This window comes from Aethalodelphis obliquidens, unplaced genomic scaffold (genome assembly GCF_003676395.1).
Source record: "Aethalodelphis obliquidens isolate GAN/ISIS:26980383/991018 unplaced genomic scaffold, ASM367639v1 scaffold39, whole genome shotgun sequence".
NCBI lineage: Eukaryota > Metazoa > Chordata > Mammalia > Artiodactyla > Delphinidae > Aethalodelphis > Aethalodelphis obliquidens.
Genome location: NW_020837983.1, coordinates 14241377 through 14253980, shown reverse-complemented (window position 1 = coordinate 14253980; position 12604 = coordinate 14241377). Strand labels below are relative to the sequence as shown.

Below are 12604 nucleotides of genomic sequence, written 5' to 3'. Positions count from 1 at the left end.
CACACACACACACACACACACACACACACACACACACACACACACACGCTCCTTGGCCAAGAGGTGTTCTAGCATCAGCCATGCCCTGATGCCCTGTGTCTTTTTCTAATGATGCGCTGCCTTGGCCACCACTCTAGACTGCTTTCCTCCTTAAAGTGAGTTTCCTCTTGAGATCTTTATTTATAAACAGCTGTCCTCAATCATGGTCACTTCAACCCATCAGACACAGAATATTAAACTTCAACGCCAAGGGATTTGTTCCCTTCCTCCAAGAACCCTCCTTGGTCCCAATCCACATTTGACCTACATCTTTTTTTTTTTTTTTGGCCCCCACTGCACAGCTCGTGGGATCTTATTTCCCTCAGCAGGGATCGAACCCGGGCCCTCGGCAGTGAAAGCACAGAGTCTTTACCCCTGAACTGCCAGGGAATTCTCTGCCCAACATCTTAATAACTACGTGGCACCACCAAAGTTGGTCTTTTCCAAAACAAAGAAGGCATGCTGCAGAGTAAATTAGTATTTCCACCTCCAGCTGCCACTAACTTATTAATGACATTTTTTTCATTTGATGATTCATTTGAGTACCATTCACCATGCATCTCCTTAGGTTACTTCTCAGGAAATAGATCTCGAAGGAATCAATGAATCGATAAATCTGTTTTCCTTTGATCTCCTGTCTTTTCCTCTCACTCATGGCCTCCGGAATTTCCCCGACACCTAAGCACAGTATTTTGTGGTATTTATATTTAATAAAAGTACGTTGCAATCTCCCATTTGGCCTGTAGAGGTTGGGTATGTGGTTCAGGCCTTTTGAAAACCAGGCTGGGGAATCTGTACTTAATTTGGGAAGCGATGGGGAGGCATTGAACGTGAGCGCTTAATTTCAAAGTAATAAGAAACTAATTCTCTGCTTTATCAAGACGACAAATTCAGCAAACTATATACCCGAGTTTTTAGAGCAAGAGATAGCTCTGTTAATTTTTTTCCTTTATTAGATGTTACTGGAAAGCATTTTATACCTGCAAGGCAGGATCAGGGTTTCCATAAACTCCTGAAAAAAAAAAAAAAAAGCATTTCCAGATGGGAGAATTTTCAAATACTCCTCATTTTTGTAAATCACATTTCAAAAGGGAGAGCATTTGCATATTCAAGGTGAAATTCCATGGAACTATGCCTCATGCCCAGTTTTATGGAGTAATTATTTCTACATTTTTGAACTGGCACTGACCTTCAGAATATGTCAACTGAAACTGCACACTAGACATAGGCATTAATTAGCCAAGCTAATTATCCGAACTTGTTCAGACTAATCAAGGGATGAAGCAGCTTCAATCTGTTAGATTTTTCTTGAACAACTAACAGTGAAACATGAACTTGTTATGACTAGTAAATTGCACAAACACAATTTGCAACTGAGAAAGAGATTCCACGTTCCCTGAATACGGGTCCTTTCTCCAACTCTGCCTCCAAAGGTACTTTGAAAAAAGGTCTTTCTTCCTTCCTTCCAGCAGAAAATCAATACTGCACGCTGGAGGAGAAGATGGAGAGTTAAAACGTCCTCTTCACCTGAGTGAGTAAACACCACCTCCGTGCTAAGGGAGGGCACAGCAGGGAACTGCAGGCTGTGAGACAGACTGCAAATAAAACCCTTCCGGGAGCAGAGAGCGGCCAGGCCAACGCTTAGCCCTGAAGCTGGTACCGCAGAGCCCTTGGCCTCATATAATTTCATTTCTCTGCGACTGCAGATCAGTATGTGCCTGCAGAACTGCATAACGTGTCACTGACGCAGCTGTTATCCAGCAGACCTATTCTTCGCACACCGATTTGCCCGCCTGCCTAATCAATCCACAGGAAGGGAGGGAGAGGCAAAGTTGTCACCATCACACTGTGTTCTGGGCCTCTCCTTCATCTCAAACCACCCGCCCCTCCCACAGTTAGAGAAAATCGTAGGCCTCGAAGCTTCCGTGAATAGGAGCTTTGCGTGGGTCCTGTGTGCCCCAGCTTTCACCACTTTCTGGGGAAGATAAATGTTTTTCACATCCTTTGTGTCTTAACCTGGTTCCGTCTCCTTCAATCCGGGTCTAAAACAAAGCTTCCTCTCCTCTTGGCTTCTCCCTTGCTGCTCTTCCGTTTTTCCTGAATTGCTCTGGTATTTCTGGATTCTTCCCATGTTGAGTCAGAGCTGAGTATGGGTGGCAGAAAGCTTCTAATGTCATCATGTCATCGCGAAATACAAAAGGTGGGCAGGCTCTGACAGCTTTAAGCAGCCCACAGCCTCAGGCTAGTATTTTTCCGCTGCAATGATGATAAAAGATAAGACATTGTTCAAATGTTCGTATGCTGGGAACCATCTAAAAGCAGGGCTTGCAAAATAAAAAACAGCGCTAGTTCCCAGGGACAAAAGTTACATCTTCCTTTGTTCTGCCACAAAGCTCTTTGGCACCGCGTAGAAGGGAGGGCACTTCAGAGGAGCTGTAAGAAGCACAAAAGGGAGCTGGGGGCTTCCCTGGTGGCGCAGTGGTTGAGAGTCCGCCTGCCGATGCAGGGGACATGGGTTCGTGCCCCGGTCCGGGAAGATCCCACATGCCGCGGAGCGGCTGGGCCCGTGAGCCATGGCCGAGGAGCCTGCGCGTCCGGAGCCTGTGCTCTGCAACGGGAGAGGCCACAACAGTGAGAGGCCCGCGTACCGCAAAAAAATAAATAAATAAATAAAATAAGTCAAATTATAAATAAGTCAAATCAAAGTCCTTGGGGGTTTCATCATTTAAAGACTTTGTATTGTAGATCTGCTTATAAAACCCATAACATTTCTGGTAATGTGGTTTTTCTCATGCATTTTTTTCAGGTGGGAACATATTTTCTCATCTTAAAACAAGCATGGGAGTATATTTCTTCCAACAGAAAATTCTGAAATTTTTCCTAGCTTCCTGTCTGTCAGGTGCAGTGCTCCATAAAGTTAGATTTTGAATAATCTACAGTCCAAGGTCTGGAGTAACCCCAGACAGACTTCTGCATCCCAAAATGTAGCAACTCCACTCTAGGTTGGAGCACACGTTCACTCAGCTGTCTTTGCAAGACCGTTGCCCTTTGCCCAGAAATGCAACTGCAGTCTCTCAAGGCACAGATATAAATATAAATGGGGGAAATGTCTGAGGTACCTGATACCCTTTCATCCTAATCACTGGGCAACCTCTCTCTCTCTCTCTCTCTCTCTCTCTCTCTCTCTCTCTCACTCTCGCTCTTGTAGATTTTTAAGTCACTTTAATAGTGAACTTTCTAACAATCAAGGCTTCCTAAAATGGAATAAGCTTACTTTTGAGATGACAATGTTCTTCTCAGAGAAGATATACTGGTAAAATCTGGATGACCACTCAACAGGTATATAGCCAAATTATAATAGTTTTGAGATTAACCAACCAGTAAGATGATTCTTTTAAGTTTGTGTGTGTGTGTGTGTGTGTGTGTGTGTGTGTGTATATATATATATTTTTTTTTTTACCTTGGTAAAATACACCTAACATAAAAATTACTATCAGTGACGTTTAGTACATTCACAGTATTGTGCAACCTTCACCACCATCTGGTTCCAGAGCATCTTTATCACCTGAAAAGGAAATCTGTATCCATTAAGGACCCATGACTGCATCCCCATCCTTCCTCCCTGCTTCCCAACCCCTGGCAACCGCTAATCTGTTTTCTATCTACCTCTATGGATTTGTCTGTTCTGAATATCTTACATAAATGGAATCCTCCGATATGTGGTCTTTTGTGTCTGGCTTTATTCTCTTGGCATCAGCGACCCTTCTGGGTACAAATCATTTCCAGTTAATTGCTTTGAGATCTCTTCCATTTCCATCCTCGCTCTTCCCTTCCCAGGCACTCACCAGTGTTTTTGCATCTTATTCGGTGTGCAGTCTCCGGTCTGGGATCGCCACCCCCGTGGCGTGCCTCAGGGGCACCACACTGACAGCCCTTCTGCCAGTACTTGTTTCAGGTCTGGCTGGGGCCGCCTGTGGTGCTGCAAGAGCAGCAAATCACCCTCAAACTTTTCCAAGGTTTTTTATATTTTAAAATAAGATGTGAGAGGCGCTTTTTCCCTTCTTGACAAATGTAAGTGATAATTAACTGGTAACAGAAAATCTCCCCTGAAGTGTCACAATGTGCTGGTAGTTAACAGAGCCGCCCTCAGAGCTGCACCACAGAGCAGCTCCAAGTAGAACGTGTGCTTGTGGCCAGAAGAGCTGGCACTGCTCCCCCCTCCCAGACATCCAGCCATGTGCACGTGGCACCTGCATTGCATTTTGGTTCACAGATGCAACATAAGAAAGAGCAGCCTGTGGTGCGCTGGGGACAGGGCTGGACTCCAAGTGAGAAGATCCAAGTTTGAATCATACTTGCTGCCATTTATTAGCGTGACCATGAGCAAGGCGTGAGCCAACCCACCCTTACGTTTGAACGGAAGGTCGTATAAACAGCAGCTAACCTCACCACGTTGTTTTCAAGATTGAAGCCAAGAAGACAATCCCATACACAAAAGCTGGTTGTAAGCTATGACCATAGTCCTCAAGCATGTAAACATCATGAAGGCAGGAACTTTGTCCTGTTTTCTGCTGCCATGTCTAAGGCATCACTCAAGACAGAGTAGATACTCCATAAGATTTTCATGAATTTGTGAAATAAACAATCATGTTATTATTGTCGGTAACCAGGGTCACACCGTTAGCCGCCAAGGAGCATCATCTCTAGATAACTACCCAGATCATTTTTATTTATTGTAACCAAGTTATCACAAGAGAGTGTCTTACCCCATTATGTGTCTTCTAAAGGATGCTATACTTGGAGAGGAAGTGAGAAACATTGTTCTACTAAAATAGAGAACAGGAAAGGGTGACTTCAATTTGAAATGAGCTCTTGCTATGAACCTAAGAGACCTGACGCAAAATATACATCTTCAGGGATTCATGCTTCTTGGTCTCTACCCACACTGTAATTATGCTTTTTTCACGCCCCGTCACAAAATGAATTTACTCACCAGTGTATATAACACTGCAAATGTTGCGTTTTCAAATCTAGAAGCTTCTCCTGGACTGGAACCAGCTAACTTCTTCCTTCTCTCCCTCCTTCCTCCCTTCTCTCCTTCCTTCTTTCCTTCTTTCTTTCTTTCTTTCTTTCTTTCTTTCTTTCTTCCTTTCTTTCTTTCTTTCTTGTTTTGGCAGTCATTTATATATTTTTTTGTTTTTAAACAAACTTTTTGAGGCATAAGTGACAATATTTTAATGTAAATCCCTGACATTGTGTTATTTCACTCTAAATACTTTGAATTTTACCATGCTAAAAAAGATGTTTTGTCATACAACCACAATGCTGTTATTACACCTAACAAAATAATAATGATTACATCTAATACCCACTCCGCATTCAAATTTCACTAAAAGAACAAAAATGTCCTTTTATACTTGGTTTGTTCAATTCAAGGTCCACCCGCAGCCTTTAATGTACTGAGGACAGAAACTTTGGGTCTTGTTACTCTACTTCTTGGCCTTAGTGCAGCTGGTACTTACTGTTCAGCAGGTCCTCAATGAAACAGACATTTTTGTTTGTTTGTTTGTTTTTTAATGCGGTATGCGGGGCTCTCACTGTTGTGGCCTCTCCCGTTGCGGAGCACAGGCTCCGGACGCGCAGGCTCAGCGGCCATGGCTCACGGGCCCAGCCGCTCTGCGGCATGTGGGATCTTCCCAGACCGGGGCACGAACCCGTGCCCCCTGCATCGGCAGGCGGACTCTCAACCACTGCGCCACCAGGGAAGCCCGAAACAGACATTTTTCACGGAACAAATATTTATTGACCTCTCTATGTGCCAAACAATGTCTTACTTGCTGGTGAGGCAAATATAAATCAGATATGCTTTTTGTCCTCAAAACCTCAAAAAGCGGGTGAACTAAAATGAATATTGAAGTAAAGGAATGAAGACAATCAAGGTGAATCTATCAAGCCTAGTATCTGCTATTTTCCCTTCAGAGAAGCTTTTGGGGCGGAGCTTGATGACTTTTCCTAATAGCAGCATCACGTTATCATTTCATAGAACTAAAAATGCAGATTTCAAGTTCCATTGTATGAGCAAGACCTCAGAAAGTTTGCTGAACACGCATTATTTTTTGTTGGTCGTGGTTCAGAGCTGCTCTTTGTATTTAATTTTCAGAAAGAAACTGGATATTTACATATTAGATCACCCTGCTTAGTGACAAAGCCCATCATGTAGTGGCTGTCTGTCATCCACAAGGTAAAGGGTCACCTCCTTCAGCAGCCTGCCAGACCCTCTATAATCTGGCCTTGCCTACTTCTCCAGACTCATCTCCTGCCTCACATCTTAGGCTCCACCCAAAGTGAACAGCTAATTTACTCCACCCCAAAATCCTCCCATATTCCTCTTAGGACTTATGTCCTTGGCCTCCTCCAGGCCTCTGCAAGGAATACTCTGCCTGCCCTTTTCATAACCTCTGCCCCAACACTTGGGCCCTACACATTATTTAAAACTCAGTTCAGGTGTCCCTTCCTCCAGGAAGCCTTCCGTGACCTCCTAGGCTTAGTTGGCTACCCCTCTTTGGGCTTCTAGGACACCTTGTATAAATCTCGTTTAGCACATATGTAGCACATTGTGCTGAAATGATCTGCTGACAGTCTGGCATCTTCCTCTTTCCCTCCCCGTAGACCACACATGACCCTCTCCAGGGCCGGGACTATGTACCCTGCATCTCAGTTCCCCCAGGGCGCAGCTGAGGTCTGGTAATCGGATGCCCTCAAGAATTCTTTAGGCAGAATTCCTAGAAGATGACAGTATGAATTAAGTAGAGTTACAAAATTTTAAGAGATAAAGATCGGGGCTTCCCTGGTGGTGCAGTGGTTAAGAATCTACCTGCCAACGCAGGGGACATGGTTCGAGCCCTGGTCCGGGAAGATCCCACATGCCGTGGAGTGACTAAGCCCGTGCACCACAACTACTGAAGCCCGCGCGCCTAGAGCCGGTGCTCCGCAACAAGAGAAGCCACCACAATAAGCCTGCGCAACGCAACGAAGAGTAGCCCCCGCTCGCTGCAACTAGAGAAAGCCAGCACATAGCAACGAAGACCCAACGCAGCCAAAAATAAAAAATAAATAACATAAATAAATTTTAAAAAGAGAGAGATAAAGATCATGATGTTCTTTTCAACAATTTCATGATGTTGGAGCCAGAAAGATGTAAGGGAATGTTCTACTGTAAACCTTTTATTTGGCAGTAGAAGAAACCAAAGTAGAGAGGATGTGAGCATTCATGGACACCCAGTGTCAAGTCCCAACAGAAAAGAGACAACGCCCTTGAGTAAAATAATTCCGGGAGGGAGAGTGTGTTTGTTTGTTTGACAAAAGGACTATTTACAAAGAAAGGGATGGGGTGTAGGGGCACCCCAAGGGATAATTTAGTAACCTGAAGTTAGAAACAGCAGAGGAGCTATTAACCATTCCTAGGGTAGGGGAAACAACTTGTCCCTGTTTGCCCAGGACTGTCCCAGTTTTAAAGCTCAAAATCCCATGTCCTGGGAACACTCTCAGTTCCAGCAAACGAAGATGGTTGATCAACCCATCTAGTGCTGAGGTAGAAAGACAAGGAATGGTCATTGAAACCTGGAAAGAAAGACAGTCCCCTTATACAAGGAAGCAAGTGATCTTCAGACAAGGCCACATTTTTTTCAGAGCGACCTCAGAGGGAGGAGGTCAGGGGAATAGAGACCCTGACTTCACTCTCCTCCCTCCTTCTAACCTCCTGCAGAGGCTCTGCGTGGGGCTCCGCATGAGCCAAGGCCAACCTGAAGCCAGGTCGCATTGGCCAGTGTTCAGGGCAGAGGACAGGATGCAGGAGCATCAGAGCCACAGCGCACTCAGCTCACCCCACCGGCGACCAGAAGAGCCTGAGGAAGACGCCCAACTCCCCGTCCAATAGGGGCCTCACAAGTCTGAATGCAAGTACTGGGATGGTATTACTCAAGCCCTCAAACCCTCTCCATGATTTCCAGACAGTTCCAATAAACGCGGCTGGGGGAAGGGTGTCTTTAAATTCTTATGCTCCCCTCTGGCTCCCACCTCTTCAATCTACTCATTGCCTTGCCACCCCATGGTTGTTATCTCTGGTCTGCATTGCCCAGATTCAGATGTAAGTTGCAGCCCCTTCCTCAAATCCCACAAAAAACATGCATGCGCAAAGGCAGTGTTTGTGTTTATCAGATCACTGTACTGGAGATTTGGAGGGAGACCAAACAAGAGTTTACATCTCAAAGAACTTCAGGTTGAACTTCAAGCATCCTTGTGCTTGGACTACCTAATGCTCTATAGTTTCTCAGCCTCACAACATGTCTTCACGCCTCTTCCCTCCCATCCACCTCTCCTCTCATACCCTCATTCAATAGCACAAAAAGTGCCCCTTGAGTTGAACAGTTAGCCATTTCCTTCCAGGCTTCTGCAGGACCAGTCAGTACCCAAGCCCTCCAGAGCTCACCTTGTTCCCCGTGAGTCATCCTACCTGCACCAGCTCCCTTCCTGCCATGAATTCTGCTGCCAGCTGTCAGTGGAGTTTTCACGTCCTGTTGTACATTATTCTAGAGGAAGCCATTGATTTTGGTGTAATCCTTTGAGAAGTTTATTAATCAACTTGCAGAAAAGTCTCTATCAGTGGCTTTCTTGTCTTGTGGAATCCAATTCTTCCTCTGAACACATCACAGTGCGTTACTCCGCTTAGATCTGGCACATTTGAGCATCTTGTAGTCGCTGAAGTAACACAGTCATGGCCTGCTGAGCTCGTCTTTTCCTTTCAAAAGGCTGATTTAGGCAGCTTAGGATCTCAGCTCTTTCAAATTACTTTGAGATGAACCTTACTGCCTACAAGCTGCCAGTCCAAACGTAATTTTGATTTCCAAATCCCATAGGTTCTGTATCTTAAAGGATTATATTCAAAATGCCATCTGCACGCCCAAGCCTTTTACCAACTTTACGTTTGCCTCTAATGTAGGCAAAACATGAACAAAAGGCCGAGTCCTTTCAGGAAAGCTCCGAACGTTAGAGAGGAGTTTCATTTTCTACACATGAGACTTGATACAGAAAGCCGAAGGGAAGTGGCTGGACCCGGCTCAGAGCACTGGGCAGCTTCTCCCAGTTTATGCTGGTTATGTTGTGGATAATAAGAGAATGTGCTCACTCACAACTTGACTTCAGGGTGGAGGAGGATCTAAAGGAGACCGGGGCAGATTAAATTATTATTAAGTCATTTAAATCATAAAATATAAGGTTGCAAAGCTCTCACATTGTTTTGCCTTAATTCAGACTTCAGTGTTATATAGATATCTGCATCTGTAGGACCTACTCTCAGTCTTGCATTTGCTATCTTGTTGGCTGGATTTGGTCAATTTTAAAGATTCTTGCAATTAAACATAATTTGACATTACATCTTTTTCTATACTATTATCCATACATCTTATTGTTCAGTTGTAGACGGAGTTTGTGTTTCTTTAACTTTATACACTACATATACAGAGTCAGAGAGGCATAGAGGAAGAGAATTCCTGTAGGGAAGATCCCTTGGCTTTAGCATTAGCTCTCTGAACTTTGGAGACTGAGCTTTAGTTGTTGTTAGGCTGTTTTTAGCTGTAGATTATGGAAACACCTACCACGAAGGAAACGATACATGTCCTTATGGTTTAAACCCATTTTAGTTGGGTTTCCTGTTACGTTATGGTGCTGGGTCTGGCATCTCTGCAACTCCCTTGAAGAAAGACTTAGCCCTCGTGGTCACAAGGTGGCTGTCACAGCTGTAGCCATCTTACTTGGCTAAAGTCAAAGGGAGGAAGCAGGTGGGTAGCCAGGTGGTAAGAAAGTACTATCCTTGTATACTACTCTTTTTATCAATGAGGAAAAATCCTTCCCAGAAATCCCCTCACCCATCTCATTTGCCTGAACCAGGTCTAGCTTAAAGGGAGGCTGGGAAAGTGGGAAATTTTATCAAACTTTATAGTGGCAGATAGACAGGGGAGAAGGTTTTTCGACAAAACTGGGACAGTTACTGTTCCTGAAAACCTCACAGTACCAAATGAGACCCCTCCTGGGAAAATGCTCTAGAGCTGCTCTATTTAAACCTTTTCCGGAGCTCATGACTCTGTAATAATACAGAAGCATCTAGCAAACCAAGCAGTAACCCGCATAATTTACATGGTGACTATAAAGAAAACCTTCCTATAAGGAAATAATTCAAAAAGTAAACCAGAAAGTGGAATACGGGAGAAGACTCCCACGTGCTTCAAGTTGCCAACCAAATGATATCCTAGGCTTTTCATCACCCAGGTGATCACTTACTAATAAATCAAAAGGGAGGAGTGAGCAACAATTCTGTCACAAAGTCACAACATGCTCTGCGTTAGGAATAGACTGTCCTGATGAATGGAAATCGGAAAACAAACTGGTAAAGGTCCCTCTTTTCTGCCTTTGCAGATATCTCCCTGCCCTTTCCTTAGCCACACCTGGACCCACTTCCTGAGCACAGTCCGTGCACGTTCGGATGCCTGAAGCTGAGTTAGTCAAGGCAGAAATTAAGCTCCAGCTTAACAATAAGCATTTGGTGACTCATCGAGGCATGCATGAGGGAAATGTCACCAACTTGGCAGACGCAAGTGTCTGAAAGAAAACATTCCAATAGAATATACTGCAACACACAAAATCCGCGCACGGAGCCAGGCTTTCTGAAGCAATCTAAGCATATCCAGGGGGTGGGAAGATAAGAAAGATAAAAAAAACTATAAGATACTTAGAGTAACATTCCAAATTCATGCTTCTTTATTGGTATGTGGAAATGTCACATCTAGCATTGTGGGACGTGGCACATCTGTGCTAAGCAAATTTAGGTTAGGTATTCAGTAAATGCTTTTTGATTGACGTGATAGGATTTTTTTCTACCAACAAATATCCATCCGCTTCCCGACTTAGCCTCATCAGAGATAATCCAATCAAGCCCCGGTGTCTAACATTTTCCCCTGCAGTTTAACAGCTACATACGCTTGCTGTTCATTTAACTAATAGACGCGGAATCAGAGGAGAGCCACCCGGGGCCTGTCCTTGGCTTTCTTTCCTGGACACTGGAGGGAACAGAGCAAATGGAGGCAATAAGATGAGGGTATAAGGGGTAACCTCCTTAGAGGCAGGAATTAGCAAAGGAGAGGGCCTTGTGCAAGAGGCCATGCAGCGATCCCACCAGGCAGGGGATGCCACAGCGGGCCAGCCTTGGGACCCCAGGAGGCTCCAGGCAGAGGGCTTGCGGCCCAGAGCCTCTGACGCCCTCACTCAGCTGCCCTGGGAAACTGGTGACAGAGGGGCTGCTCCCAGCCCAGCGTAAGCAGAGTGGGGCCCGGAGACCAGTGGTTCTCAATCAGGGACATTTTGTCCCCCGGCAGGGCATATTTGGCAATGCCTGGAGACATTTTTGGTCACCACAGTGGGGGTGGCGTGCCCTGCTGCTATCCAGTGGGTAGAAGTTAGGGATGCTGTAAACATCCTACAAGGCACAGGACCACCCCCCCCCCATCCCAACAAAGAATTATCCAGCCCCTCGTGTCAGTGGTGCTCAGGTTGAGAAGCCCTGCCCTAAACAAGGAGAGAGGAAAGAGGAGGTTGGGAAAGAGGCGAGAGCTGCATGGGACTCACTTCTTTGTCATCAGCACTCAGTTGCATTGACTGTAATAAACTCATTCGAAACCCAGCTCTATTGCTAACATATTGCAAAAGCTTGAATTTGATCAAATCCCTTTATCTCACTCTGTCTCGACTTCCTCACTTGCACATTGGGGATGATGGCAATTAGGACGGTAGCCCTCCGAATAGGGCTGTTGTAAATAATTCAGATATTATTTTCTGAGCTTCATCATGGATGTCCACCAATATTATCTATCTCCCAGAAGTTTTCAAGGACAAGATGAAATAACGCATGTGAATTTATTATGAAGCTTTAAAACACTATGCAAATAAAGGGATAAAGGATTAGAAAGCTGCCTGTGTGTGCTTCACATACAGCTAAATGCAAATAATTTAAGAGGGGAAAAAATAGTGTGCCCATTTCTCATCGACAGTTTTCTATTCATTACAGTTGGACAACGAAGTTACTTTATATATTCCCCACTCTATCGCCCATATAAGAGAGAAAAGCCTTTTTCAGTTGTAATTTTAAAAATAGGGCTCAATCATGGGACTTCTTTTCTCTGTCTACATCCGTTTCCTAGGCGAGCTCATCGATATCAAGGCTTAAGTACCAGCCTACAACTATGTTCTCCAGTGCAAAACTTCCCTCTGAAATACAGACTCAGGTTATCATTAAATATCCAGTTGGCATCTCAAACTTAGCATGTTTAAAACTGAACTCCTGATTGCCCTTAAATAGTAACTCCATCCATCGAATTGCTCAGACCAAAAATGGAGGAGTCATCTGCGCCCCCATTTCTCACCTCCCACATTCAATAGGTCAATAAACATATCCAGAATCAAAGGACTTGCTGCCTCGTCCACGATACTGATCTTTTTTTTTTTTTTTTTTTTTTTT

General features: G+C 44.6%; 1 long non-coding RNA gene across 1 annotated transcript in view; it reads right to left on the bottom strand.

The window, feature by feature from the left end:
• LOC113633425 (uncharacterized) overlaps positions 1-12604 on the bottom strand; it is an 81291-nt gene that overhangs the window by 13227 nt on the left and 55460 nt on the right. Inside the window, exon 8 of the long non-coding RNA XR_003438195.1 lies at positions 8552-9253. This is a non-coding gene — a long non-coding RNA (uncharacterized LOC113633425). The remainder of the gene's footprint in view (positions 1-8551; positions 9254-12604) is intronic.